This window comes from Pithys albifrons, chromosome 8 (assembly GCF_047495875.1).
Source record: "Pithys albifrons albifrons isolate INPA30051 chromosome 8, PitAlb_v1, whole genome shotgun sequence".
NCBI classification, from domain to species: domain Eukaryota; kingdom Metazoa; phylum Chordata; class Aves; order Passeriformes; family Thamnophilidae; genus Pithys; species Pithys albifrons.
The window spans coordinates 210,144-236,397 of record NC_092465.1 but is presented as its reverse complement, the minus strand read 5'-3'; the positions used below and the strand labels follow the sequence as shown (position 1 = coordinate 236,397).

General features: G+C 54.9%; 2 long non-coding RNA genes across 3 annotated transcripts; both read left to right on the top strand.

The window, feature by feature from the left end:
- The first annotated feature begins 9,321 nt into the window (after positions 1 to 9,321).
- LOC139675015 (uncharacterized) lies at positions 9,322 to 11,747 on the top strand. The gene is made up of 3 exons (XR_011698405.1): positions 9,322 to 9,514; positions 9,725 to 9,810; positions 11,126 to 11,747. It is a non-coding gene; the product is annotated as an uncharacterized lncRNA (long non-coding RNA).
- A 9,689-nt stretch (positions 11,748 to 21,436) lies between these two features.
- LOC139675020 (uncharacterized) lies at positions 21,437 to 25,418 on the top strand. 2 transcript variants are annotated; one of them, XR_011698407.1, is made up of 4 exons: positions 21,437 to 21,667; positions 22,275 to 22,372; positions 22,583 to 22,668; positions 23,995 to 25,418. It is a non-coding gene; the product is annotated as an uncharacterized lncRNA (long non-coding RNA). The 2 variants fall into 2 exon arrangements; XR_011698406.1 differs by lacking the exon at positions 21,437 to 21,667 and having other exon boundaries at positions 22,161 to 22,372.
- The last annotated feature ends 836 nt before the right edge of the window (positions 25,419 to 26,254 follow it).

Sequence of the window (26,254 nt, the reverse complement as noted above, 5' to 3'; positions counted from 1 at the left end):
ACTTGGGAGATTCAGGCAGCTCATATAAAATTAGACATTTTGAGTGCACAGTTAACTCTTACCCCATATAATGTTTGTTTTGTTCAAGATTTGGGTAAGAAAAGATTGTCTGAGAGATGAGCTGTTTCACCCTCAATAGCTGCTGCTCTGAGAGTGTCTGAGCTTGTGCCCTGTGCATGAAGAGCCATGGCAGTGGCTGAGTGTCCCTGAGCCCTCTGCTGTGTCTGTGCTGCAGGTTCTGTGCATGCTGAGTGTCCCTGAGCCCTCTGCTGTGTCTGTGCTGCAGGTTCTGTGCCTGCTGAGTGTCCCTGAGCCCTCTGCTGTGTCTGTGCTGCAGGTTCTGTGGATGCTGAGTGTCCCTGAGCCCTCTGCTGTGTCTGTGCTGCAGGTTCTGTGGATGCTGAGTGTCCCTGAGCCCTCTGCTGTGTCTGTGCTGCTCTGTCTGTGCCTGCTGAGTGTCCCTGAGCCCTCTGCTGTGTCTGTGCTGCAGGTTCTGTGCCTGCTGAGTGTCCCTGAGCCCTCTGCTGTGTCTGTGCTGCAGGTTCTGTGCCTGCTGAGTGTCCCTGAGCCCTCTGCTGTGTCTGTGCTGCAGGTTCTGTGGATGCTGAGTGTCCCTGAGCCCTCTGCTGTGTCTGTGCTGCAGGTTCTGTGCATGCTGAGTGTCCCTGAGCCCCCTGCTGTGTCTGTGCTGCAGGTTCTGTGGATGCTGAGTGTCCCTGAGCCCTCTGCTGTGTCTGTGCTGCAGGTTCTGTGCATGCTGAGTGTCCCTGAGCCCTCTGCTGTGTCTGTGCTGCAGGTTCTGTGCCTGCTGAGTGTCCCTGAGCCCTCTGCTGTGTCTGTGCTGCTCTGTCTGTGCCTGCTGAGTGTCCCTGAGCCCTCTGGAGTTACAATCTGGAAAAGGATTGCTTTTCTTGGGTTTCTATCATGGCAATTTGAGCTGATAAAAAAATGAGTGCATTGCTGATGCTGTTATTATCAGTAGCTGCATTGTGCCTGGAGAGGACCCAGACCCACAGTCCTAGTTGTTATGGGTTTGGCCAGATGGGCCTAAATTTAGTTTTTAAAAGTTCAGCTAGGCCTGGGAATTGTCAGCTGACTTGAGCTGGACTGAGCTAGCTAACAGCTGACTTCTTCTGGCCAATAATATTGTATTCCATACCATATTGCATCATCTCAAAAGGGGTAAGAGCTGGTGTGTGGGAGTGGCTTAGGCAGTTGCTTCACAGCTGTGGTCCCAGCAAGACACTCTGCTGTCCCAGGAGGGATGGGGAGGCCCAAGCCCGGAGTACCAGCTTACCATCATGTTATCTTAGGGAAGTAAAGTGTTTGTTCTTAGCTTTTCTCTCTGCTTAAGTCTGTCTCTGAAGAATTGACTTCTCTAGAATGATTTGTAGTTGAAATGGTAGAATTTGTGTTTACTGGGAAGTGGGAAATTATTTCTTGTTATACATAACTTGTGTAAGTGTGTGTTATATTGTAGTTTCCTCTTAATTTTCTCTTTTCTGTGTAAATACATGTAGTTAGTTCCAGCATAAACCTGCTTTTGAGGTTTTTCCTTTTCTCTCTCTCTTCTTTTTTTCCCTTGGCTGGTTGGGGGGAGGAGGAACCCTCTTCACTCTGTCCTGGACAGTTGGCGTTTTGCCAGCTCAACCCAGGACACTAGTGCAGCTTCCCTGGGACAGGGACAGTGCCAGGAGTTAAGCAAGTCCCTGCAAAGGGGTTCCAGGTAATCTGAGCATTCTTGTGAAGCACAGGCTGTCCTCACCTGTTCACTGTTCCTCTCCCCTCTCCCCCCAGGATTCCTTTGCTGCAGGCCCTCCCTCCTTGGCTTGTTTGAGCTGCCTGAGGATGGCATGACACAACCCCTGACAAGGAGCGCTTCACTGACAGAGAGGATACTCCAGGCTATCAGACTGCATTCTCTCAGCAGGATCAGCCCTAAACTACCCCACGGTACCCCTGAACCCTCAATGGACACATCCAGCACCTGAACAGAAACCCAAGTCCTTATTTATTTACAGAGGCGAAATGATTGGTAATTGCTTATGATCTGTGGAGAATTTCCTTTGGAACGATCAGAGAGTTGTATCAAGGCAGAGCGTTTCTTTTGGTTCTTTTTCTTGTGGTTTGTAATTTCCTTTCAGGCTTGAATGAGTTTTTTGTGCTCCTGTTAGAAAAGCAGCATGATTTTACCTTCCTGTTTTGGGGGGCTTTGTTTGTTTCCATTGTTATCCCTGTTAAATCAGGCCTCCTGTGAATAGCCTGCGTTGTCCTACAGGACTGCTTTGTTTATGGATCAGAGAGAGAGAAGGGAACTGACTTTTCCTTCTCTTGAATTTTTCCAAGCACAAGTGGGACATCATCTTGCTACTCCCCAAAGCACTGCAGGGATGTGGGAGTAGCTTAGTGCTGGTTCAGTTCTCTGGGAAATAACCACGTTGCAGAGGTTTAAGAATCAGTAACAATTGTATTGTCTTTTAAATGCTAGGGTCTTTTAAATGCTGGGTCCTGCAGTCCCGGCATGATGAGGGAAAGAGGAACTTGAGTTCTTCTGAGAAACCTTCTGTTATTCCTTGTGCAGTCTTTTTTTCCTGTTCTATGAGTCACGGCTCACTCTCTCTCTAACAAAATCTGTTAGAGAGTTAGACTGCGCTTTAGAATTTGGGTCTGTTCCCTACAAAGTTTTGCAACGTCCGAAGGAGTGGAGCGCTGACTGCTGTCAGCAAAGCTGATTTGTTAATACTCTGTCAGATTTCCCTCAGCTTTGGGCAGGAAAGGCAAGGGTTTGGGTCAGGAATTGTGAAAGCAGCGCCTGTGTGCCTGTTGCTTCTTGTGTGTGTGTGGCAGGGCTGGGACAAGGGCTCGTGCAGGAACCTCCAGAGCCAGGAGGAACAGCAGCAATTTGTGGAGAAAGAAAACTCCAGGTGTTAAGTGCTGCCAAATTTGTTCTTGCCTTATCCTGTGCTCTGTAATCAGTAACAGGTGACGTGCAGAAATGTCCTAGGGCCAGGGGAGAGCTGAGCTCGGTGCGGGTGCTGCACAGGGCACAGACGCAGGGGTGGAGTGGGAGTCTTTGGGACTTCTCAGAGGGAAGGGAGGGCTGGATGTGTCAGAGGGAGCCATCGACTTGTGCTCACTTGAACACACTTGTGCAGGTCCCTGGGATCCAGTGTAAAGTGCAGGTGTCCTCGTGTTCAGGGGTGAAGGGTCTGAGAGGGACTGTACTTCCTGTGACTCTGCAGGGCACCAGGAATGAGAGGAACTGTGATGTCCGAGGTGTGTCCCGTCCAGTCGTTTTTCCCTCTGGGAACATAGAGCCTGTGGGCGGAGCTGTGAGTGTTTGGATGAGCAGCTGAGTGTCCCTGAGCCCTCTGCTGTGTCTGTGCTGCTCTGTCTGTGCCTGCTGAGTGTCCCTGAGCCCCCTGCTCTGTCTGTGCTGCAGGTTCTGTGCCTGCTGAGTGTCCCTGAGCCCTCTGCTGTGTCTGTGCTGCTCTGTCTGTGCCTCCTGAGTGTCCCTGAGCCCTCTGCTGTGTCTGTGCTGCAGGTTCTGTGCCTGCTGAGTGTCCCTGAGCCCTCTGCTGTGTCTGTGCTGCAGGTTCTGTGCCTGCTGAGTGTCCCTGAGCCCTCTGCTGTGTCTGTGCTGCAGGTTCTGTGGATCCTGAGTGTCCCTGAGCCCTCTGCTGTGTCTGTGCTGCTCTGTCTGTGCCTGCTGAGTGTCCCTGAGCCCTCTGCTGTGTCTGTGCTGCTCTGTCTGTGCATGCTGAGTGTCCCTGAGCCCTCTGCTGTGTCTGTGCTGCAGGTTCTGTGCATGCTGAGCACCAGCCTGAATGCAGTGACAATCTGGAAAAGAATTGCTTTTCTTGGGATTGTATCTCGGCAGTTTGAGCTGCTAAAAAATGAGGGCATTGCTGATGCTGTTAATATGAGCAGCTGCATTGTGCCTGGAAAGGACCCAGACCCACAGTCCTAGTGCAGCTTCCCTGGGACAGGGACAGTGCCCGGAGTTAAGCAAGTCCCTGCAAAGGATGGAGTAAATCTGCTCCTTGCATCTGCAAGGAAAGACTGAGTAGTAGGGAAGGGGAGCATTTATATGCTGTATTGAGATTTCCATCTGCTCCCAGGTGCAGCAGTGATGGGGTGGCTGGGTTTGGTCTGGGCCTGTGAGGATCAGCCCTAAACAACCCCACCTCACCAGAGGGCCCTGAACCCTCAAGGGAAATGTCCAGTAGGAACCAGACCGGTCGGTAGTTATTGCAGAGGAAAAACCATGCGAAAGAAAAGGTACTTCTGTTCTTCGTGGCAATCCTGTAATGCCTTGTGCAGTCTCTGTGTGCTGTTCTTGGAGTGACCACCCAGTGTGTGTCTAACAAAACCTGTTAGAAAGGTAGTCAGGGATTGGAATTGGGGTCTGATCCCTACAGACTCTTGCAAAGCCTGAAGGACTGCAGTGATGAGTGTGCTCAGCAAAGGAGGTTTCTCAGTATCTGCTCAGATTTCCCTCAGCTCTGGGGGCCTGGTGGCCAGCTGGAGGTGGCGGGGACACACATGGGACCCCTTGAGCTTTGTGGGAGGAGCTGGGGGTTGGCACGGTGCGATTTTTTGTTCTTTGGGTTTTTTTCTTGGTTTTCTGATTTCCTTTTTGAGCTCTGTGGTGCTAGGGAGAAAAATCTGGAAACAAATCAAACTGAAGGGATTTGCTGAGTTGCTTTGCAGAGAAGTGCCACCTTCAGAGGATGCACAAATCCACCAGGAAGTCAACGAAGGAGCTGTGGAAAGTGCAGCAGAGTGCAGGGAGCAGCCACTGTCCCAGCTCCCTGGTTTTGGGGGCATTAGTCCACCTACGGAAAGGAAAAAAGCCTCCCCGTCTTGTTTTCAGCCCTGCAGAGGAATGTCGTGTTCCAGAATTTCGGAGGGATTTGTGTGTGTCCTGTGCTGGCAGCTGCGTGTCTTGGGAGGCCATGGAGTGACATACATTGGGGGGACATGGGGGGACAAGGGGAGGACACGGGGGGGGACACGGGGAGGACATGGGGGGACATCAGGGGGACATGGGAAGACATCAGGGGGACATGGGGGTACATCGAGGGGACATGGGGAGGACATGAGGGAGATGGGGTGGACATGGGGGACGCAGGGGACATGGAGGAAACATGGGGGGAACATTGGGGACATGGGAAGGCTATGGGGGGACATGCAGGGGACATGGGACGTCCAGGGAAGTCCGAGAGGGCCCAGGGGTGTCCAGAGGGGTCCAAAGCGTTTTGAGGGGTCCAGGAGAGTTCAAGTTGGTCCAGGAGGGTCCAGGGGTTTTCCCTGGGGGTGTGAGGGGGTGGTCCATGGGGGCCCTAGGAGGATTCAGGGTGGTCCAGGAATGTTCAGGAGGGTCCAGGGGGTTTTAAGGGAGTGGAAGGCGGTTTCAGAGGGGTCCAAGGGGGTCCAGGAGAGATTTGGAGGGTCCAGGGGGTTTTGGGGGGGGTCCAGGAGTGTCCAGGGGAGTCTCAGAGGTGTCCAGAAAGGTTCGAAGGGGTCCAGAAGGGTCTAAGGAGGGTCCAAGGGGTCCCAGGCAGGTTTGAGAGGGGTCCAGGGGGCTTCAGGGGGTTTGGAGGGGTCCAGGGGAGTCCAAGTGTGATTCAAGAGGGTCCAAGGTTTTTGAGAGTGTCAAGGGGGGCTGGGGGGGGGTGCAAGGTGGTCCAAGAGAGTTGAGGAAAGTCCAAGGGGGATTCAGGGGGGTCCAGGGGAGTTCAGGAGGGTCCAAAGCGATCCAGGAGAAGTCAGAGAGAAATGAGGGGGGTCTCACAGTGGATTGTGGGTCTCAGAGGAGTCACAGGGAGGTAAGGGGAGGTAAGAGTGGTCAGGGGGTGCCTGGGGAACTCAGGGACCCCCATTGCCCACAGCCCAGCAATGTCGGCCCTCGGGAACCTCCCTTGGGGACCCCGGGTGCCCGAAATGTCGTCCCTCGGGAACCCCCCCTTCGAGGAGCCCCAGCGCCCGAGGTGTCGCCCCTCGGCAACACCCCCTCGGGGAACCCCGGCGCCCAAGGTGTCGCCCCTCGGCCAGCACGCCCTTGGGGAGCCTCGGCGCCCGAGGTGTCGCCCCATGGACAACCTCCTTGGGGACCCCAGAGACCCCCAGAGACCCACCCAGGGACCCCCCAGGGACCCCCAGAGAGCCCAGAGATTCCCAGACACTCCCAGGGACCCCCAGGGTCCCCCAGGAAGCTACAGAGATCTCCCAGAGAACCCCCAGTTTCCCCCAGAAACCCCCCAGAGACTGTCAGAGACCCCCAGACACCCCAGGGACCCCCCTACACCCCCCCGACACCCCCAAGGGACTCCCAGACGCCCCCACGGACCCCTAGGGCCCCCTCAGGGACCCCCAGAGACCCCCAGAGACTCTCAGAGACCCCCCAAGGACCCCCAGAGAGCCCACTGGGACTCCCCAGGGACCCCCCAGAGACTCCCCATAGATCACCAGGGACCGCCCAAGGACCCCCGCAGACCCCCAGAGACTCCCAGGGGCCCCCAGAAACTCCCAGAGATCCCTCAGGGACCCGCAGAGACCCCTCAGGAACCCCCAGAGACTCCCAGACACCCCAGAGACTCCCAGAAACCCTCAGAGACCCCCCCCAGGGACCTCCAGAGACTCCAAGAGACCCCCACGGACCCCCCAGGGACCACCAGAAAGCCCCAGAGACCCCCCAGGGACCACCAGAGACCCCCCAGAGATTCTCAGAGACCTCCAGGGACTCCCAGACACCCACCGAAATCCCCCAGGGACCCCCAGAGACCCTCCATAGATCACCAGGGACCGCCCAAGGACCCCCACAGACCCCCAGACACCCGCAGAGACTCCCAGGGGCCCCCAGAAACTCCCGGAGACCCCTCAGGGACCCGCAGAGACCCCTGAGGGACCCCCAGAGACTCCCAGACACCCGCCAGGAACCCTCAGATGCCCTGAGGGACCCCCAGAGGCTCCCAGACACCCGCCAGGAACCCTCAGATGCCCCCAGAGACCCCCAGAGATCCCCAGAGACCCCCAGACCCCTCCAGGGACCCCCAGACACCCCCAGAGACCCGCAGGGACCCCCCAGAGACTCTCAGAGACCTCCAGGGACCCCCAGACACCCGCCAGGGCCCCTCAGATGCCCCCAGAGACCCCCAGGGACCCTCCAGAGACCCCCAGAGACCCCACAGGGACCCCCAAGGACCCCATAGGGACCCCCACAGATCCCCAGAGACCCCCCCTGTGACCCCCAAAGAACTCCCCTGGGGATCTCCTGGGACCCCCCAGAAACCCCTAGACATCCCCAGAGACTCCCAGAGACCCCCCAGGGACGCTCAGACCCCCCCAGAGACTCACAGAGACCCCCAGAGACTCTCAGAGATCCCCCAGGGACCCACAGGAACCCCTCAAAGATCCACCAGAGACCCCCCAGGGACCCCCAAAGAACTCCCCTGGGGATCCCCTCGGACCCCCCAGAAATCCCCAGACACCCCCAGAGACCCCCCAGGGACCCTCAGACACCCCCAGAGACTCACAGAGACCCCCAGAGACCCTCAGGGACCCCCCAGGGACCCCCATAGACCGCCCAGAGATCACGAGATGCCCCCCAGGGACCTCCAGAGACCCTTCCAGAGATCACGAGAAACCCCTCCGAGACCCCCAGGGACCCACCTTGGGACCCCCAGAGGACCCCAGGGACCCACAGGAACCCCTCATAGATCCACCAGAGACCCCCATAGATCCCACAGAGACCTCCAGAGAACCCCAGAGACCACCATAGATGCTCCAGAGACCCCCACAGAGATCCCCGGTGCCCGAAATGTCGTCCCTCGGACAACTCCCTTGGGGACCCCCGGTGCCCAAAATGTCGTCCGTCGGGGAACCCCCTTGGGGACCCCCGGTGCCCAAAATGTCGTCCGTCGGGGAACCCCCTTGGGGACCCCCGGTGCCCGAAATGTCGTCCGTCGGGGAACCCCCTTGGGGACCCCCGGTGCCCAAAATGTCGTCCCTCCGGGAACCCCCTTGGGGACCCCCGGTGCCCAAAACTGTCGTCCCTCGGCAATCCCCCCTTGGGGAGTCCCGGCGTCCGAGGTGTCGCCCCGCCGCAACCTCAACCCGATGACTCTCGGCGCCCGAGGTGTCGGCCCTCGGCAACCTCGCCTTGCGGACCCCCGGCGACCGAGGTGTCGCCCCTCGTCACGCCCCTCCTTGGGGACCCCCGGCGGGCATTGGAGGTGGTGGGGGCTGGACTACGATGCAGTTCGTGGACATGTCCGGCAGGCGGCGCCAGCGAGGGAGAAGGGCCGGCGAGGGCGGGATTCGAACCGGCGTTTGGGCAGCGGTATCTGCATCGCTACTGCGCACGTGCGGATTAGAGAGCTTCGGCGGTACTGCGCAAGCGCGGAGTACGGAGCGCCGTCGGTACTGCTCATGCGCGGAGTACAGCGCGCCGTCCCAACTGCGCACGCGCGGAGTACAGAGCGCTGTCGCTGCTGCGCATGCGCGGAATACAGAGCGCCGTCCCTACTGCGCACGCGCGGAGTGCAGCGCGCCGTCGGTACTGCGCACGCGCGGAGTACAGAGCGGCGTCGCTATTGCGCATGCGCGGAGCACAGCGCGCCGTCCCTCCTGTGCTCGCCCGGAGTCCGCCTCTCTGTCTCTCCTGCTCGATGCCACATCCCGTGTTCGTTCATGGCGCTGTTTTCCCGCACCTGCCGCAGCCGGTGCCGCGGGAGCGCGCGGGGAACATCCCGCCGCCGGTGCGGCTGCTGCAGAGGCGTTCCTGGAGCGCGGCGCCGGCACCATCGCCCGCAGCGCCGCCGCCAAGATCGTGAGTGCCGGGGCCGCGGGGCAGGGGCTGGGCTGGGCTGGGCCTCAGTGGCACTCCATACACGGACAAATACTCTGCATGCAGCTCGGTGGGTGCTTTCCCGTCCTGGGGGTGAGGTGAATCCTGGGCTCCTGTGCTTTTGTCAGCCGAGATGGAAAATTCCTGCACTTGGTTTTGGCAAGTGGCAGTTTCCCAGAATTTTCTTACCTTGTTTGCTTCCTGTGGAACATGTGGACAAGCAGAACTCTCAGGGCTTGTGTTCAGAACAGGCTTGAGGAGAGTGAGTGAGTGAATGAGTGAGTGGAGTGAGTGAGTGAGTGAGTGGAGTGAGTGAGTGAGTGAGTGAATGAGTGAGTGAGTGAGTGAGTGGAGTGAGTGAGTGAGTGAGTGAGTGAGTGAGTGAGTGAGTGACTGAGAAGGAGCCTCAGCGTGTCTTCCTTGTCCTGCACTGCAGGATCAGAATCCTGGTTTAGGTTAGGGATGCTTTTGCACTGGTGTGTGTCTTCGATGGTCAGAGCCAACTTTCTGCTGGGCCACTTAGGAAGAACAGTTGCCTAGAGCTTCATGTTTGCTTTCCTTGCAGCCTGGAGTGTTGGGGGGATTCCTGAAGCTGATTGCCTTGAAAGCCAGTGATCCCCAAGGCTTTGACCTGCTAAACAGCATCATGGAGCATATGCCCCCGTGAGTATGAGCTCAAATTGCATTCAAAACTGACTTCTGTGGGCTTTGGTTCTGCAGTGTGCAGTCATGCCAAAGGTTAACACTTCAGGAGCAAAAATGTCACATTTATCAGTTAAAGAGATGGGAACAACTTTATCTGTGTTTTCTGTAAAGTGACAGCACCAGTCAAAGCCCACTGTGAACTGAATAACTGTTCTTTTAAATTTCCAGTGAATCAGTTGACTGGTACAGGAAACAGGTCTTCATTCTGCTATTCCAAAGACTTCCAAGTTCCAAACCAACAAAACTTATCAAAAGTAAGTTCCTTGCTCTGAAAAGCTCCAGTGTGACACGAGTGGTTCAGAGTGTGCAGTTGCAGAGATCAGGCATCCTGTACATGGGTGGGACTCTGGTGGCTCCAGGGACTTGCTCCAAATGCTCTGGAGTCAAGGGGGCATAAAGGGCAGTGGCCACAGCAGGTGACACTCCATGAAAACTGAGGGAATGGAACTAAAGGACTTGTGTAGTTCTCCTCCTTTCCTGGTGTGTGTGATGTCGTTACTTGTCTGAAAGTGTCTCCATTTAATCTCCAGCTAATAGCAACACACTTGCCCTGTCACACAGCACAGCCATTCTGACCACTGCTCTCTGCAGTTTGTGTTCATGCTGGGAAACATTCCATGCTTTTGTGTCATTTTGGCCTTCATGGGAATAAAGTTATGAGGAAGGGTTTACGTTCCTCTGTCAAAGCTGTGACACATTGTTGAAATCATCCCCAGGCAGATGGCCATGCTGATGAAATTCGTGATGTTATCTCTACACAGATCACACAAGGTCTGTTATTAATCCTTTAAAATCTGCTTGATGCCTCCTGTAGAGGAGCAAGAATTACAGGGTTCTTCCAGTGGTGTTCCACCAAGCAAATGGAAGTGGTGCTTCCAGCGTTCCACGTTTCAGTGTTGTGGTGCCCGAGAAGATGAGCAGTTTTTAGGCAAACTCTGGAGCAGCAAGTTAATGCCCTTCAGTAAAAGGGAACATTTATGAAGGCTGCCCTTCCTGTCTCCTTCTTAGAATGCATTTTGCTGCTGACTCTAAAGCAATTCTCTTGTTTTCATCTGGAGTTTTACTTCATCCTTTTTCTCCTCTTCATTAACTAGTTTGGCACAGGAAATGGGGCATGAGCTCTGCAGGAAATACTTGGCAGCATACAGCCAAAGGGAGTGTGTTCTGTTGGCTTGGGTTGTATTTCAGGCTGCTGTGCAGTTTTTGCCTTTGAAGCAGGAAAGAGTTGTCTCTCTGGCTGAAATGGCAAAGGAGGTTTGGCGCTAATCTGACTGCCCGGGTGCCTCTCCTTTTGGGGTTCATTTCTGATTTTCTGCCCACAGTTCCTCACTGATAGTTCAAGTTACTGATCTCCTGAGCGGGTCATAAAAGGGAAGGATTGCTGTCTCTGGTTTTTATCCTTTGTAACAAGTTTATGTGTGTAAACATCTATGTAAGAGGGCAGCAATTGCTAAGAAACAAATTGTCTTGTGTTCTCTGTTTCCTGGTGCTTTGTGTGGTTTCTGCTTTTCTTTGGTCACCATAGGGTGATAAATCGTTCTGATACTTTTTCTCTAACTGTCATACTAGGATGTTTGAAACGGGCTTGGAGAAAATGATGATTCCTGAAATCCAGAAAGAGTCTGGGACAAGTTGAAAAGCAGATCCGTGCTGTTGGCATCACAAAGACATTAACAGAATGTCCTCCCATGATGGACACTGAGTACCCCAAGCTGTGGTAGGTGCCACACTTCTTCAGGGTCTGCTGGTGATGCTGTTGGAGGTCTGGAAAGTAGGAGCTTTCACGAGAATAGGCCCCTCCAATAAACTCCTTTGGCATTTCTTCAGGCCCACTGTTGTGGTGAGACTCAGCTTGAGGCTTTTCATACCTTTTCATCCTTCACTGCACAAAGGGAAGTGTGTTTTCAAAGCAAATGGCAGAGCTGGTTTGAGATGTGTTTGAGCCTGGATTTGGCTGAGTAGAGCTCCACTGAAGGGAATTAGGCTACTGTCAGCTTGCATTCCTTCTGGAAAGCTGGGCCCACTTTTGACTTGTAACTGTCATAGTCAGGAGGCCTGAGAATACTCACAACCTGACAGGCTGTAGTGTCTTAGCCTGAAAGTGGAATCTGGGGGAAAGCTCTGGAGACTGAAAGGCAGTCCAGCAGTCTGGGGGCTCAGGTAGCCTGAACTGAATGACAGTAACCGGGTCCTGGACTAGAACTCTTTTTGAATGTACTTAGAGAAAAACTGTAATCTGGAAAAGAATTGCTATTCTTGGGTTTGTATCACAACAATTTGAGCTGCTAAAAAATGAGGGCATTGCTGATGCTGTTAATATGAGCAGCTGCATTGTGCCTGGAAAGGACCCAGACCCACAGTCCTAGTGCAGCTTCCCTGGGACAGGGACGGTGCCAGGAGTTAAGCAAGTCCCTGCAAAGGGGTTCCAGGTAATCTGAGCGTTCTTGTGAAGCACAGGCTGTCCTCACCTGTTCACTGTTCCCCTCCCCTCTCCCCCCAGGATTCCTTTGCTGCAGGCCCTCCCTCCTTGGCTTGTTCGAGCTGCCTGAGGATGACACGACCCCTGACAAGGAGCACTTCATTGACACAGAGGATACTCCAGGCTATCAGACTGCATTCTCCCAGCTGGCCTTTGCTGGGAAGGAAGAACATGATCCTGTGGGGCAAATGGTGAACAATCCCAGGATCCAGCTGGCCCAGTCTCTGCACAAACTGTTCACAGCGTGCCCAGGCAGGGTAGGTGGCTTGGGCTCTGCATCCCTGGGCTGCATTCAGCAGAGAAGAAATGCCTCTGTGAGAATGGTCTCTTGCTAAGCTTTGATAATCAGCAAAATGAAGTGTGTTGTAGGCAGAAGGCAAGATCTTGCTGTGTCTTCTTGTTCATTGGAACTTGGCTTTTGTAAGGTTTTCCTGGTAACCTCAGAAAGGCCTTATTTTTCACAGCACTTAGTTTAGCAATCAGCTCAAATATATGCTATTTTAAAGATGAAGATTTATCCACTTGATGGGCTATAAGTAATGGTTGTCTCCTGTTCAGTTGCATGGACTTGGGAGATTCAGGCAGCTCATATAAAATTAGACATTTTGAGTGCACAGTTAACTCTTACCCCATATAATGTTTGTTTTGTTCAAGATTTGGGTAAGAAAAGATTGTCTGAGAGATGAGCTGTTTCACCCTCAATAGCTGCTGCTCTGAGAGTGTCTGAGCTTGTGCCCTGTGCATGAAGAGCCATGGCAGTGGCTGAGTGTCCCTGAGCCCTCTGCTGTGTCTGTGCTGCAGGTTCTGTGCATGCTGAGTGTCCCTGAGCCCTCTGCTGTGTCTGTGCTGCAGGTTCTGTGGATGCTGAGTGTCCCTGAGCCCTCTGCTGTGTCTGTGCTGCTCTGTCTGTGCCTGCTGAGTGTCCCTGAGCCCTCTGCTGTGTCTGTGCTGCAGGTTCTGTGGATGCTGAGTGTCCCTGAGCCCTCTGCTGTGTCTGTGCTGCAGGTTCTGTGCATGCTGAGTGTCCCTGAGCCCTCTGCTGTGTCTGTGCTGCAGGTTCTGTGCCTGCTGAGTGTCCCTGAGCCCTCTGCTGTGTCTGTGCTGCAGGTTCTGTGGATGCTGAGTGTCCCTGAGCCCTCTGCTGTGTCTGTGCTGCAGGTTCTGTGCATGCTGAGTGTCCCTGAGCCCCCTGCTGTGTCTGTGCTGCAGGTTCTGTGGATGCTGAGTGTCCCTGAGCCCTCTGCTGTGTCTGTGCTGCAGGTTCTGTGCATGCTGAGTGTCCCTGAGCCCTCTGCTGTGTCTGTGCTGCAGGTTCTGTGCCTGCTGAGTGTCCCTGAGCCCTCTGCTGTGTCTGTGCTGCGGGTTCTGTGGATGCTGAGTGTCCCTGAGCCCTCTGCTGTGTCTGTGCTGCAGGTTCTGTGGATGCTGAGTGTCCCTGAGCCCTCTGCTGTGTCTGTGCTGCTCTGTCTGTGCCTGCTGAGTGTCCCTGAGCCCTCTGGAGTTACAATCTGGAAAAGGATTGCTTTTCTTGGGTTTCTATCATGGCAATTTGAGCTGATAAAAAAATGAGTGCATTGCTGATGCTGTTATTATCAGTAGCTGCATTGTGCCTGGAGAGGACCCAGACCCACAGTCCTAGTTGTTATGGGTTTGGCCAGATGGGCCTAAATTTAGTTTTTAAAAGTTCAGCTAGGCCTGGGAATTGTCAGCTGACTTGAGCTGGACTGAGCTAGCTAACAGCTGACTTCTTCTGGCCAATAATATTGTATTCCATACCATATTGCATCATCTCAAAAGGGGTAAGAGCTGGTGTGTGGGAGTGGCTTAGGCAGTTGCTTCACAGCTGTGGTCCCAGCAAGACACTCTGCTGTCCCAGGAGGGATGGGGAGGCCCAAGCCCGGAGTACCAGCTTACCATCATGTTATCTTAGGGAAGTAAAGTGTTTGTTCTTAGCTTTTCTCTCTGCTTAAGTCTGTCTCTGAAGAATTGACTTCTCTAGAATGATTTGTAGTTGAAATGGTAGAATTTGTGTTTACTGGGAAGTGGGAAATTATTTCTTGTTATACATAACTTGTGTAAGTGTGTGTTATATTGTAGTTTCCTCTTAATTTTCTCTTTTCTGTGTAAATACATGTAGTTAGTTCCAGCATAAACCTGCTTTTGAGGTTTTTCCTTTTCTCTCTCTCTTCTTTTTTCCCCTTGGCTGGTTGGGGGGAGGAGGAACCCTCTTCACTCTGTCCTGGACAGTTGGCGTTTTGCCAGCTCAACCCAGGACACTAGTGCAGCTTCCCTGGGACAGGGACAGTGCCAGGAGTTAAGCAAGTCCCTGCAAAGGGGTTCCAGGTAATCTGAGCATTCTTGTGAAGCACAGGCTGTCCTCACCTGTTCACTGTTCCTCTCCCCTCTCCCCCCAGGATTCCTTTGCTGCAGGCCCTCCCTCCTTGGCTTGTTTGAGCTGCCTGAGGATGGCATGACACAACCCCTGACAAGGAGCGCTTCACTGACAGAGAGGATACTCCAGGCTATCAGACTGCATTCTCTCAGCAGGATCAGCCCTAAACTACCCCACGGTACCCCTGAACCCTCAATGGACACGTCCAGCACCTGAACAGAAACCCAAGTCCTTATTTATTTACAGAGGCGAAATGATTGGTAATTGCTTATGATCTGTGGAGAATTTCCTTTGGAACGATCAGAGAGTTGTATCAAGGCAGAGCGTTTCTTTTGGTTCTTTTTCTTGTGGTTTGTAATTTCCTTTCAGGCTTGAATGAGTTTTTTGTGCTCCTGTTAGAAAAGCAGCATGATTTTACCTTCCTGTTTTGGGGGGCTTTGTTTGTTTCCATTGTTATCCCTGTTAAATCAGGCCTCCTGTGAATAGCCTGCGTTGTCCTACAGGACTGCTTTGTTTATGGATCAGAGAGAGAGAAGGGAACTGACTTTTCCTTCTCTTGAATTTTTCCAAGCACAAGTGGGACATCATCTTGCTACTCCCCAAAGCACTGCAGGGATGTGGGAGTAGCTTAGTGCTGGTTCAGTTCTCTGGGAAATAACCACGTTGCAGAGGTTTAAGAATCAGTAACAATTGTATTGTCTTTTAAATGCTAGGGTCTTTTAAATGCTGGGTCCTGCAGTCCCGGCATGATGAGGGAAAGAGGAACTTGAGTTCTTCTGAGAAACCTTCTGTTATTCCTTGTGCAGTCTTTTTTTCCTGTTCTATGAGTCACGGCTCACTCTCTCTCTAACAAAATCTGTTAGAGAGTTAGACTGCGCTTTAGAATTTGGGTCTGTTCCCTACAAAGTTTTGCAACGTCCGAAGGAGTGGAGCGCTGACTGCTGTCAGCAAAGCTGATTTGTTAATACTCTGTCAGATTTCCCTCAGCTTTGGGCAGGAAAGGCAAGGGTTTGGGTCAGGAATTGTGAAAGCAGCGCCTGTGTGCCTGTTGCTTCTTGTGTGTGTGTGGCAGGGCTGGGACAAGGGCTCGTGCAGGAACCTCCAGAGCCAGGAGGAACAGCAGCAATTTGTGGAGAAAGAAAACTCCAGGTGTTAAGTGCTGCCAAATTTGTTCTTGCCTTATCCTGTGCTCTGTAATCAGTAACAGGTGACGTGCAGAAATGTCCTAGGGCCAGGGGAGAGCTGAGCTCGGTGCGGGTGCTGCACAGGGCACAGACGCAGGGGTGGAGTGGGAGTCTTTGGGACTTCTCAGAGGGAAGGGAGGGCTGGATGTGTCAGAGGGAGCCATCGACTTGTGCTCACTTGAACACACTTGTGCAGGTCCCTGGGATCCAGTGTAAAGTGCAGGTGTCCTCGTGTTCAGGGGTGAAGGGTCTGAGAGGGACTGTACTTCCTGTGACTCTGCAGGGCACCAGGAATGAGAGGAACTGTGATGTCCGAGGTGTGTCCCGTCCAGTCGTTTTTCCCTCTGGGAACATAGAGCCTGTGGGCGGAGCTGTGAGTGTTTGGATGAGCAGCTGAGTGTCCCTGAGCCCTCTGCTGTGTCTGTGCTGCTCTGTCTGTGCCTGCTGAGTGTCCCTGAGCCCCCTGCTCTGTCTGTGCTGCAGGTTCTGTGCCTGCTGAGTGTCCCTGAGCCCTCTGCTGTGTCTGTGCTGCTCTGTCTGTGCCTCCTGAGTGTCCCTGAGCCCTCTGCTGTGTCTGTGCTGCTCTGTCTCTGCCTGCTGAGTGTCCCTGAGCCCTCTGCTGTGTCTGTGCTGCAGGTTCTGTGCCTGCTGAGTGTCCCTGAGCCCTCTGCTGTGTCTGTGCTGCAGGTTCTGTGGATCCTGAGTGTCCCTGAGCCCTCTGCTGTGTCTGTGCTGCTCTGTCTGTGCCTGCTGAGTGTCCCTGAGCCCTCTGCTGTGTCTGTGCTGCTCTGTCTGTGCATGCTGAGTGTCCCTGAGCCCTCTGCTGTGTCTGTGCTGCAGGTTCTGTGCATGCTGAGCACCAGCCTGAATGCAGTGACAATCTGGAAAAGAATTGCTTTTCTTGGGATTGTATCTCGGCAGTTTGAGCTGCTAAAAAATGAGGGCATTGCTGATGCTGTTAATATGAGCAGCTGCATTGTGCCTGGAAAGGACCCAGACCCACAGTCCTAGTGCAGCTTCCCTGGGACAGGGACAGTGCCCGGAGTTAAGCAAGTCCCTGCAAAGGATGGAGTAAATCTGCTCCTTGCATCTGCAAGGAAAGACTGAGTAGTAGGGAAGGGGAGCATTTATATGCTGTATTGAGATTTCCATCTGCTCCCAGGTGCAGCAGTGATGGGGTGGCTGGGTTTGGTCTGGGCCTGTGAGGATCAGCCCTAAACAACCCCACCTCACCAGAGGGCCCTGAACCCTCAAGGGAAATGTCCAGTAGGAACCAGACCGGTCGGTAGTTATTGCAGAGGAAAAACCATGCGAAAGAAAAGGTACTTCTGTTCTTCGTGGCAATCCTGTAATGCCTTGTGCAGTCTCTGTGTGCTGTTCTTGGAGTGACCACCCAGTGTGTGTCTAACAAAACCTGTTAGAAAGGTAGTCAGGGATTGGAATTGGGGTCTGATCCCTACAGACTCTTGCAAAGCCTGAAGGACTGCAGTGATGAGTGTGCTCAGCAAAGGAGGTTTCTCAGTATCTGCTCAGATTTCCCTCAGCTCTGGGGGCCTGGTGGCCAGCTGGAGGTGGCGGGGACACACATGGGACCCCTTGAGCTTTGTGGGAGGAGCTGGGGGTTGGCACGGTGCGATTTTTTGTTCTTTGGGTTTTTTTCTTGGTTTTCTGATTTCCTTTTTGAGCTCTGTGGTGCTAGGGAGAAAAATCTGGAAACAAATCAAACTGAAGGGATTTGCTGAGTTGCTTTGCAGAGAAGTGCCACCTTCAGAGGATGCACAAATCCACCAGGAAGTCAACGAAGGAGCTGTGGAAAGTGCAGCAGAGTGCAGGGAGCAGCCACTGTCCCAGCTCCCTGGTTTTGGGGGCATTAGTCCACCTACGGAAAGGAAAAAAGCCTCCCCGTCTTGTTTTCAGCCCTGCAGAGGAATGTCGTGTTCCAGAATTTCGGAGGGATTTGTGTGTGTCCTGTGCTGGCAGCTGCGTGTCTTGGGAGGCCATGGAGTGACATACATTGGGGGGACATGGGGGGACAAGGGGAGGACACGGGGGGGGACACGGGGAGGACATGGGGGGACATCAGGGGGACATGGGAAGACATCAGGGGGACATGGGGGTACATCGAGGGGACATGGGGAGGACATGAGGGAGATGGGGTGGACATGGGGGACGCAGGGGACATGGAGGAAACATGGGGGGAACATTGGGGACATGGGAAGGCTATGGGGGGACATGCAGGGGACATGGGACGTCCAGGGAAGTCCGAGAGGGCCCAGGGGTGTCCAGAGGGGTCCAAAGCGTTTTGAGGGGTCCAGGAGAGTTCAAGTTGGTCCAGGAGGGTCCAGGGGTTTTCCCTGGGGGTGTGAGGGGGTGGTCCATGGGGGCCCTAGGAGGATTCAGGGTGGTCCAGGAATGTTCAGGAGGGTCCAGGGGGTTTTAAGGGAGTGGAAGGCGGTTTCAGAGGGGTCCAAGGGGGTCCAGGAGAGATTCGGAGGGTCCAGGGGGTTTTGGGGGGGGTCCAGGAGTGTCCAGGGGAGTCTCAGAGGTGTCCAGAAAGGTTCGAAGGGGTCCAGAAGGGTCTAAGGAGGGTCCAAGGGGTCCCAGGCAGGTTTGAGAGGGGTCCAGGGGGCTTCAGGGGGTTTGGAGGGGTCCAGGGGAGTCCAAGTGTGATTCAAGAGGGTCCAAGGTTTTTGAGAGTGTCAAGGGGGGCTGGGGGGGGGTGCAAGGTGGTCCAAGAGAGTTGAGGAAAGTCCAAGGGGGATTCAGGGGGGTCCAGGGGAGTTCAGGAGGGTCCAAAGCGATCCAGGAGAAGTCAGAGAGAAATGAGGGGGGTCTCACAGTGGATTGTGGGTCTCAGAGGAGTCACAGGGAGGTAAGGGGAGGTAAGAGTGGTCAGGGGGTGCCTGGGGAACTCAGGGACCCCCATTGCCCACAGCCCAGCAATGTCGGCCCTCGGGAACCTCCCTTGGGGACCCCGGGTGCCCGAAATGTCGTCCCTCGGGAACCCCCCCTTCGAGGAGCCCCAGCGCCCGAGGTGTCGCCCCTCGGCAACACCCCCTTGGGGAACCCCGGCGCCCCAGGTGTCGCCCCTCGGCCAGCACGCCCTTGGGGAGCCTCGGCGCCCGAGGTGTCGCCCCATGGACAACCTCCTTGGGGACCCCAGAGACCCACCCAGGGACCCCCCAGGGACCCCCAGAGAGCCCAGAGATTCCCAGACACTCCCAGGGACCCCCAGGGTCCCCCAGGAAGCTACAGAGATCTCCCAGAGAACCCCCAGTTTCCCCCAGAAACCCCCCAGAGACTGTCAGAGACCCCCAGACACCCCAGGGACCCCCCTACACCCCCCCGACACCCCCAAGGGACTCCCAGACGCCCCCACGGACCCCTAGGGCCCCCCCAGGGACCCCCAGAGACCCCCAGAGACTCTCAGAGACCCCCCAAGGACCCCCAGAGAGCCCACTGGGACTCCCCAGGGACCCCCCAGAGACTCCCCATAGATCACCAGGGACCGCCCAAGGACCCCCGCAGACCCCCAGAGACTCCCAGGGGCCCCCAGAAACTCCCAGAGATCCCTCAGGGACCCGCAGAGACCCCTCAGGAACCCCCAGAGACTCCCAGACACCCCAGAGACTCCCAGAAACCCTCAGAGACCCCCCCCAGGGACCTCCAGAGACTCCAAGAGACCCCCACGGACCCCCCAGGGACCACCAGAAAGCCCCAGAGACCCCCCAGGGACCACCAGAGACCCCCCAGAGATTCTCAGAGACCTCCAGGGACTCCCAGACACCCACCGAAATCCCCCAGGGACCCCCAGAGACCCTCCATAGATCACCAGGGACCGCCCAAGGACCCCCACAGACCCCCAGACACCCGCAGAGACTCCCAGGGGCCCCCAGAAACTCCCGGAGACCCCTCAGGGACCCGCAGAGACCCCTGAGGGACCCCCAGAGACTCCCAGACACCCGCCAGGAACCCTCAGATGCCCTGAGGGACCCCCAGAGGCTCCCAGACACCCGCCAGGAACCCTCAGATGCCCCCAGAGACCCCCAGAGATCCCCAGAGACCCCCAGACCCCTCCAGGGACCCCCAGACACCCCCAGAGACCCGCAGGGACCCCCCAGAGACTCTCAGAGACCTCCAGGGACCCCCAGACACCCGCCAGGGCCCCTCAGATGCCCCCAGAGACCCCCAGGGACCCTCCAGAGACCCCCAGAGACCCCACAGGGACCCCCAAGGACCCCATAGGGACCCCCACAGATCCCCAGAGACCCCCCCTGTGACCCCCAAAGAACTCCCCTGGGGATCTCCTGGGACCCCCCAGAAACCCCTAGACATCCCCAGAGACTCCCAGAGACCCCCCAGGGACGCTCAGACCCCCCCAGAGACTCACAGAGACCCCCAGAGACTCTCAGAGATCCCCCAGGGACCCACAGGAACCCCTCAAAGATCCACCAGAGACCCCCCAGGGACCCCCAAAGAACTCCCCTGGGGATCCCCTCGGACCCCCCAGAAATCCCCAGACACCCCCAGAGACCCCCCAGGGACCCTCAGACACCCCCAGAGACTCACAGAGACCCCCAGAGACCCTCAGGGACCCCCCAGGGACCCCCATAGACCGCCCAGAGATCACGAGATGCCCCCCAGGGACCTCCAGAGACCCTTCCAGAGATCACGAGAAACCCCTCCGAGACCCCCAGGGACCCACCTTGGGACCCCCAGAGGACCCCAGGGACCCACAGGAACCCCTCATAGATCCACCAGAGACCCCCATAGATCCCACAGAGACCTCCAGAGAACCCCAGAGACCACCATAGATGCTCCAGAGACACCCCAGAGACCCCCACAGAGATCCCCGGTGCCCGAAATGTCGTCCCTCGGACAACTCCCTTGGGGACCCCCGGTGCCCAAAATGTCGTCCGTCGGGGAACCCCCTTGGGGACCCCCGGTGCCCAAAATGTCGTCCGTCGGGGAACCCCCTTGGGGACCCCCGGTGCCCAAAATGTCGTCCCTCCGGGAACCCCCTTGGGGACCCCCGGTGCCCAAAACTGTCGTCCGTCGGGGAACCCCCTTGGGGACCCCCGGTGCCCAAAATGTCGTCCGTCGGGGAACCCCCTTGGGGACCCCCGGTGCCCAAAATGTCGTCCGTCGGGGAACCCCCTTGGGGACCCCCGGTGCCCGAAATGTCGTCCGTCGGGGAACCCCCTTGGGGACCCCCGGTGCCCAAAATGTCGTCCCTCCGGGAACCCCCTTGGGGACCCCCGGTGCCCAAAACTGTCGTCCCTCGGCAATCCCCCCTTGGGGAGTCCCGGCGCCCGAGGTGTCGCCCCGCCGCAACCTCAACCCGATGACTCTCGGCGCCCGAGGTGTCGGCCCTCGGCAACCTCGCCTTGCGGACCCCCGGCGACCGAGGTGTCGCCCCTCGTCACGCCCCTCCTTGGGGACCCCCGGCGGGCATTGGAGGTGGTGGGGGCTGGACTACGATGCAGTTCGTGGACATGTCCGGCAGGCGGCGCCAGCGAGGGAGAAGGGCCGGCGAGGGCGGGATTCGAACCGGCGTTTGGGCAGCGGTATCTGCATCGCTACTGCGCACGTGCGGATTAGAGAGCTTCGGCGGTACTGCGCAAGCGCGGAGTACGGAGCGCCGTCGGTACTGCTCATGCGCGGAGTACAGCGCGCCGTCCCAACTGCGCACGCGCGGAGTACAGAGCGCTGTCGCTGCTGCGCATGCGCGGAGTACAGAGCGCCGTCCCTACTGCGCACGCGCGGAGTGCAGCGCGCCGTCGGTACTGCGCACGCGCGGAGTACAGAGCGGCGTCGCTATTGCGCATGCGCGGAGCACAGCGCGCCGTCCCTCCTGTGCTCGCCCGGAGTCCGCCTCTCTGTCTCTCCTGCTCGATGCCACATCCCGTGTTCGTTCATGGCGCTGTTTTCCCGCACCTGCCGCAGCCGGTGCCGCGGGAGCGCGCGGGGAACATCCCGCCGCCGGTGCGGCTGCTGCAGAGGCGTTCCTGGAGCGCGGCGCCGGCACCATCGCCCGCAGCGCCGCCGCCAAGATCGTGAGTGCCGGGGCCGCGGGGCAGGGGCTGGGCTGGGCTGGGCCTCAGTGGCGCTCCATACACGGACAAATACTCTGCGTGCAGCTCGGTGGGTGCTTTCCCGTCCTGGGGGTGAGGTGAATCCTGGGCTCCTGTGCTTTTGTCAGCCGAGATGGAAAATTCCTGCACTTGGTTTTGGCAAGTGGCAGTTTCCCAGAATTTTCTTACCTTGTTTGCTTCCTGTGGAACATGTGGACCAGCAGAACTCTCAGGGCTTGTGTTCAGAACAGGCTTGAGGAGAGTGAGTGAGTGAGTGAATGAGTGAGTGGAGTGAGTGGAGTGAGTGAGTGAGTGAGTGAGTGGAGTGAGTGAGTGAGTGAGTGAGTGGAGTGAGTGAGTGAGTGAGTGGAGTGAGTGAGTGGAGTGAGTGAGTGGAGTGGGTGAGTGAGTGAGTGAGTGAGAAGGAGCCACAACGTGTCTTCCTTGTCCTGCACTGCAGGATCAGAATCCTGGTTTAGGTTAGGGATGCTTTTGCACTGGTGTGTGTCTTCGATGGTCAGAGCCAACTTTCTGCTGGGCCACTTAGGAAGAACAGTTGCCTAGAGCTTCATGTTTGCTTTCCTTGCAGCCTGGAGTGTTGGGGGGATTCCTGAAGCTGATTGCCTTGAAAGCCAGTGATCCCCAAGGCTTTGACCTGCTAAACAGCATCATGGAGCATATGCCCCCGTGAGTATGAGCTCAAATTGCATTCAAAACTGACTTCTGTGGGCTGTGGTTCTGCAGTGTGCAGTCATGCCAAAGGTTAACACTTCAGGAGCAAAAATGTCACATTTATCAGTTAAAGAGATGGGAACAACTTTATCTGTGTTTTCTGTAAAGTGACAGCACCAGTCAAAGCCCACTGTGAACTGAATAACTGTTCTTTTAAATTTCCAGTGAATCAGTTGACTGGTACAGGAAACAGGTCTTCATTCTGCTATTCCAAAGACTTCCAAGTTCCAAACCAACAAAACTTATCAAAAGTAAGTTCCTTGCTCTGAAAAGCTCCAGTGTGACACGAGTGGTTCAGAGTGTGCAGTTGCAGAGATCAGGCATCCTGTACATGGGTGGGACTCTGGTGGCTCCAGGGACTTGCTCCAAATGCTCTGGAGTCAAGGGGGCATAAAGGGCAGTGGCCACAGCAGGTGACACTCCATGAAAACTGAGGGAATGGAACTAAAGGACTTGTGTAGTTCTCCTCCTTTCCTGGTGTGTGTGATGTCGTTACTTGTCTGAAAGTGTCTCCATTTAATCTCCAGCTAATAGCAACACACTTGCCCTGCCACACAGCACAGCCATTCTGACCACTGCTCTCTGCAGTTTGTGTTCATGCTGGGAAACATTCCATGCTTTTGTGTCATTTTGGCCTTCATGGGAATAAAGTTATGAGGAAGGGTTTACGTTCCTCTGTCAAAGCTGTGACACATTGTTGAAATCATCCCCAGGCAGATGGCCATGCTGATGAAATTCGTGATGTTATCTCTACACAGATCACACAAGGTCTGTTATTAATCCTTTAAAATCTGCTTGATGCCTCCTGTAGAGGAGCAAGAATTACAGGGTTCTTCCAGTGGTGTTCCACCAAGCAAATGGAAGTGGTGCTTCCAGCGTTCCACATTTCAGTGTTGTGGTGCCCGAGAAGATGAGCAGTTTTTAGGCAAACTTTGGAGCAGCAAGTTAATGCCCTTCAGTAAAAGGGAACATTTATGAAGGCTGCCCTTCCTGTCTCCTTCTTAGAATGCATTTTGCTGCTGACTCTAAAGGAATTCTCTTGTTTTCATCTGGAGTTTTACTTCATCCTTTTTCTCGTTGCTTTCTCGTCTTCATTAACTAGTATGGCACAGGAAATGGGGCATGAGCTCTGCAGGAAATACTTGGCAGCATACAGCCAAAGGGAGTGTGTTCTGTTGGCTTGGGTTGTATTTCAGGCTGCTGTGCAGTTTTTGCCTTTGAAGCAGGAAAGAGTTGTCTCTCTGGCTGAAATGGCAAAGGAGGTTTGGCGCTAATCTGACTGCCCGGGTGCCTCTCCTTTTGGGGTTCATTTCTGATTTTCTGCCCACAGTTCCTCACTGATAGTTCAAGTTACTGATCTCCTGAGCGGGTCATAAAAGGGAAGGATTGCTGTCTCTGGTTTTTATCCTTTGTAACAAGTTTGTATGTGCAAACATCTATGTAAGAGGGCAGCAATTGTTAAGAAACAAATTGTCTTGTGTTCTCTGTTTCCTGGTGCTTTGTGTGGTTTCTGCTTTTCTTTGGTCACCATAGGGTGATAAATCGTTCTGATACTTTTTCTCTAACTGTCATACTAGGATGTTTGAAACGGGCTTGGAGAAAATGATGATTCCTGAAATCCAGAAAGAGTCTGGGACAAGTTGAAAAGCAGATCCGTGCTGTTGGCATCACCAAGACATTAACAGAATGTCCTCCCATGATGGACACTGAGTACCCCAAGCTGTGGTAGGTGCCACACTTCTTCAGGGTCTGCTGGTGATGCTGTTGGAGGTCTGGAAAGTAGGAGCTTTCACGAGAATAGGCCCCTCCAATAAACTCCTTTGGCATTTCTTCAGGCCCACTGTTGTGGTGAGACTCAGCTTGAGGCTTTTCATACCTTTTCATCCTTCACTGCACAAAGGGAAGTGTGTTTTCAAAGCAAATGGCAGAGCTGGTTTGAGATGTGTTTGAGCCTGGATTTGGCTGAGTAGAGCTCCACTGAAGGGAATTAGGCTACTGTCAGCTTGCATTCCTTCTGGAAAGCTGGGCCCACTTTTGACTTGTAACTGTCATAGTCAGGAGGCCTGAGAATACTCACAACCTGACAGGCTGTAGTGTCTTAGCCTGAAAGTGGAATCTGGGGGAAAGCTCTGGAGACTGAAAGGCAGTCCAGCAGTCTGGGGGCTCAGGTAGCCCAAATTGAATGACAGTAACCGGATCCAGGACTAGAACTCTTTTTGAATGTACTTAGAGAAAAACTGTAATCTGGAAAAGAATTGCTATTCTTGGGTTTGTATCACAGCAATTTGAGCTGCTAAAAAATGAGGGCATTGCTGATGCTGTTAATATGAGCAGCTGCATTGTGCCTGGAAAGGACCCAGACCCACAGTCCTAGTGCAGCTTCCCTGGGACAGGGACAGTGCCAGGAGTTAAGCAAGTCCCTGCAAAGGGGTTCCAGGTAATCTGAGCGTTCTTGTGAAGCACAGGCTGTCCTCACCTGTTCACTGTTCCCCTCCCCTCTCCCCCCAGGATTCCTTTGCTGCAGGCCCTCCCTCCTTGGCTTGTTCGAGCTGCCTGAGGATGACACGACCCCTGACAAGGAGCACTTCATTGACACAGAGGATACTCCAGGCTATCAGACTGCATTCTCCCAGCTGGCCTTTGCTGGGAAGGAAGAACATGATCCTGTGGGGCAAATGGTGAACAATCCCAGGATCCAGCTGGCCCAGTCTCTGCACAAACTGTTCACAGCGTGCCCAGGCAGGGTAGGTGGCTTGGGCTCTGCATCCCTGGGCTGCATTCAGCAGAGAAGAAATGCCTCTGTGAGAATGGTCTCTTGCTAAGCTTTGATAATCAGCAAAATGAAGTGTGTTGTAGGCAGAAGGCAAGATCTTGCTGTGTCTTCTTGTTCATTGGAACTTGGCTTTTGTAAGGTTTTCCTGGTAACCTCAGAAAGGCCTTATTTTTCACAGCACTTAGTTTAGCAATCAGCTCAAATATATGCTATTTTAAAGATGAAGATTTATCCACTTGATGGGCTATAAGTAATGGTTGTCTCCTGTTCAGTTGCATGGACTTGGGAGATTCAGGCAGCTCATATAAAATTAGACATTTTGAGTGCACAGTTAACTCTTACCCCATATAATGTTTGTTTTGTTCAAGATTTGGGTAAGAAAAGATTGTCTGAGAGATGAGCTGTTTCACCCTCAATAGCTGCTGCTCTGAGAGTGTCTGAGCTTGTGCCCTGTGCATGAAGAGCCATGGCAGTGGCTGAGTGTCCCTGAGCCCTCTGCTGTGTCTGTGCTGCAGGTTCTGTGCCTGCTGAGTGTCCCTGAGCCCTCTGCTGTGTCTGTGCTGCAGGTTCTGTGGATCCTGAGTGTCCCTGAGCCCTCTGCTGTGTCTGTGCTGCTCTGTCTGTGCCTGCTGAGTGTCCCTGAGCCCTCTGCTGTGTCTGTGCTGCAGGTTCTGTGCATGCTGAGCACCAGCCTGAATGCAGTGACAATCTGGAAAAGAATTGCTTTTCTTGGGATTGTATCTCGGCAGTTTGAGCTGCTAAAAAATGAGGGCATTGCTGATGCTGTTAATATGAGCAGCTGCATTGTGCCTGGAAAGGACCCAGACCCACAGTCCTAGTGCAGCTTCCCTGGGACAGGGACAGTGCCCGGAGTTAAGCAAGTCCCTGCAAAGGATGGAGTAAATCTGCTCCTTGCATCTGTAAGGAAAGACTGAGTAGTAGGGAAGGGGAGCATTTATATGCTGTATTGAGATTTCCATCTGCTCCCAGGTGCAGCAGTGATGGGGTGGCTGGGTTTGGTCTGGGCCTGTGAGGATCAGCCCTAAACAACCCCACCTCACCAG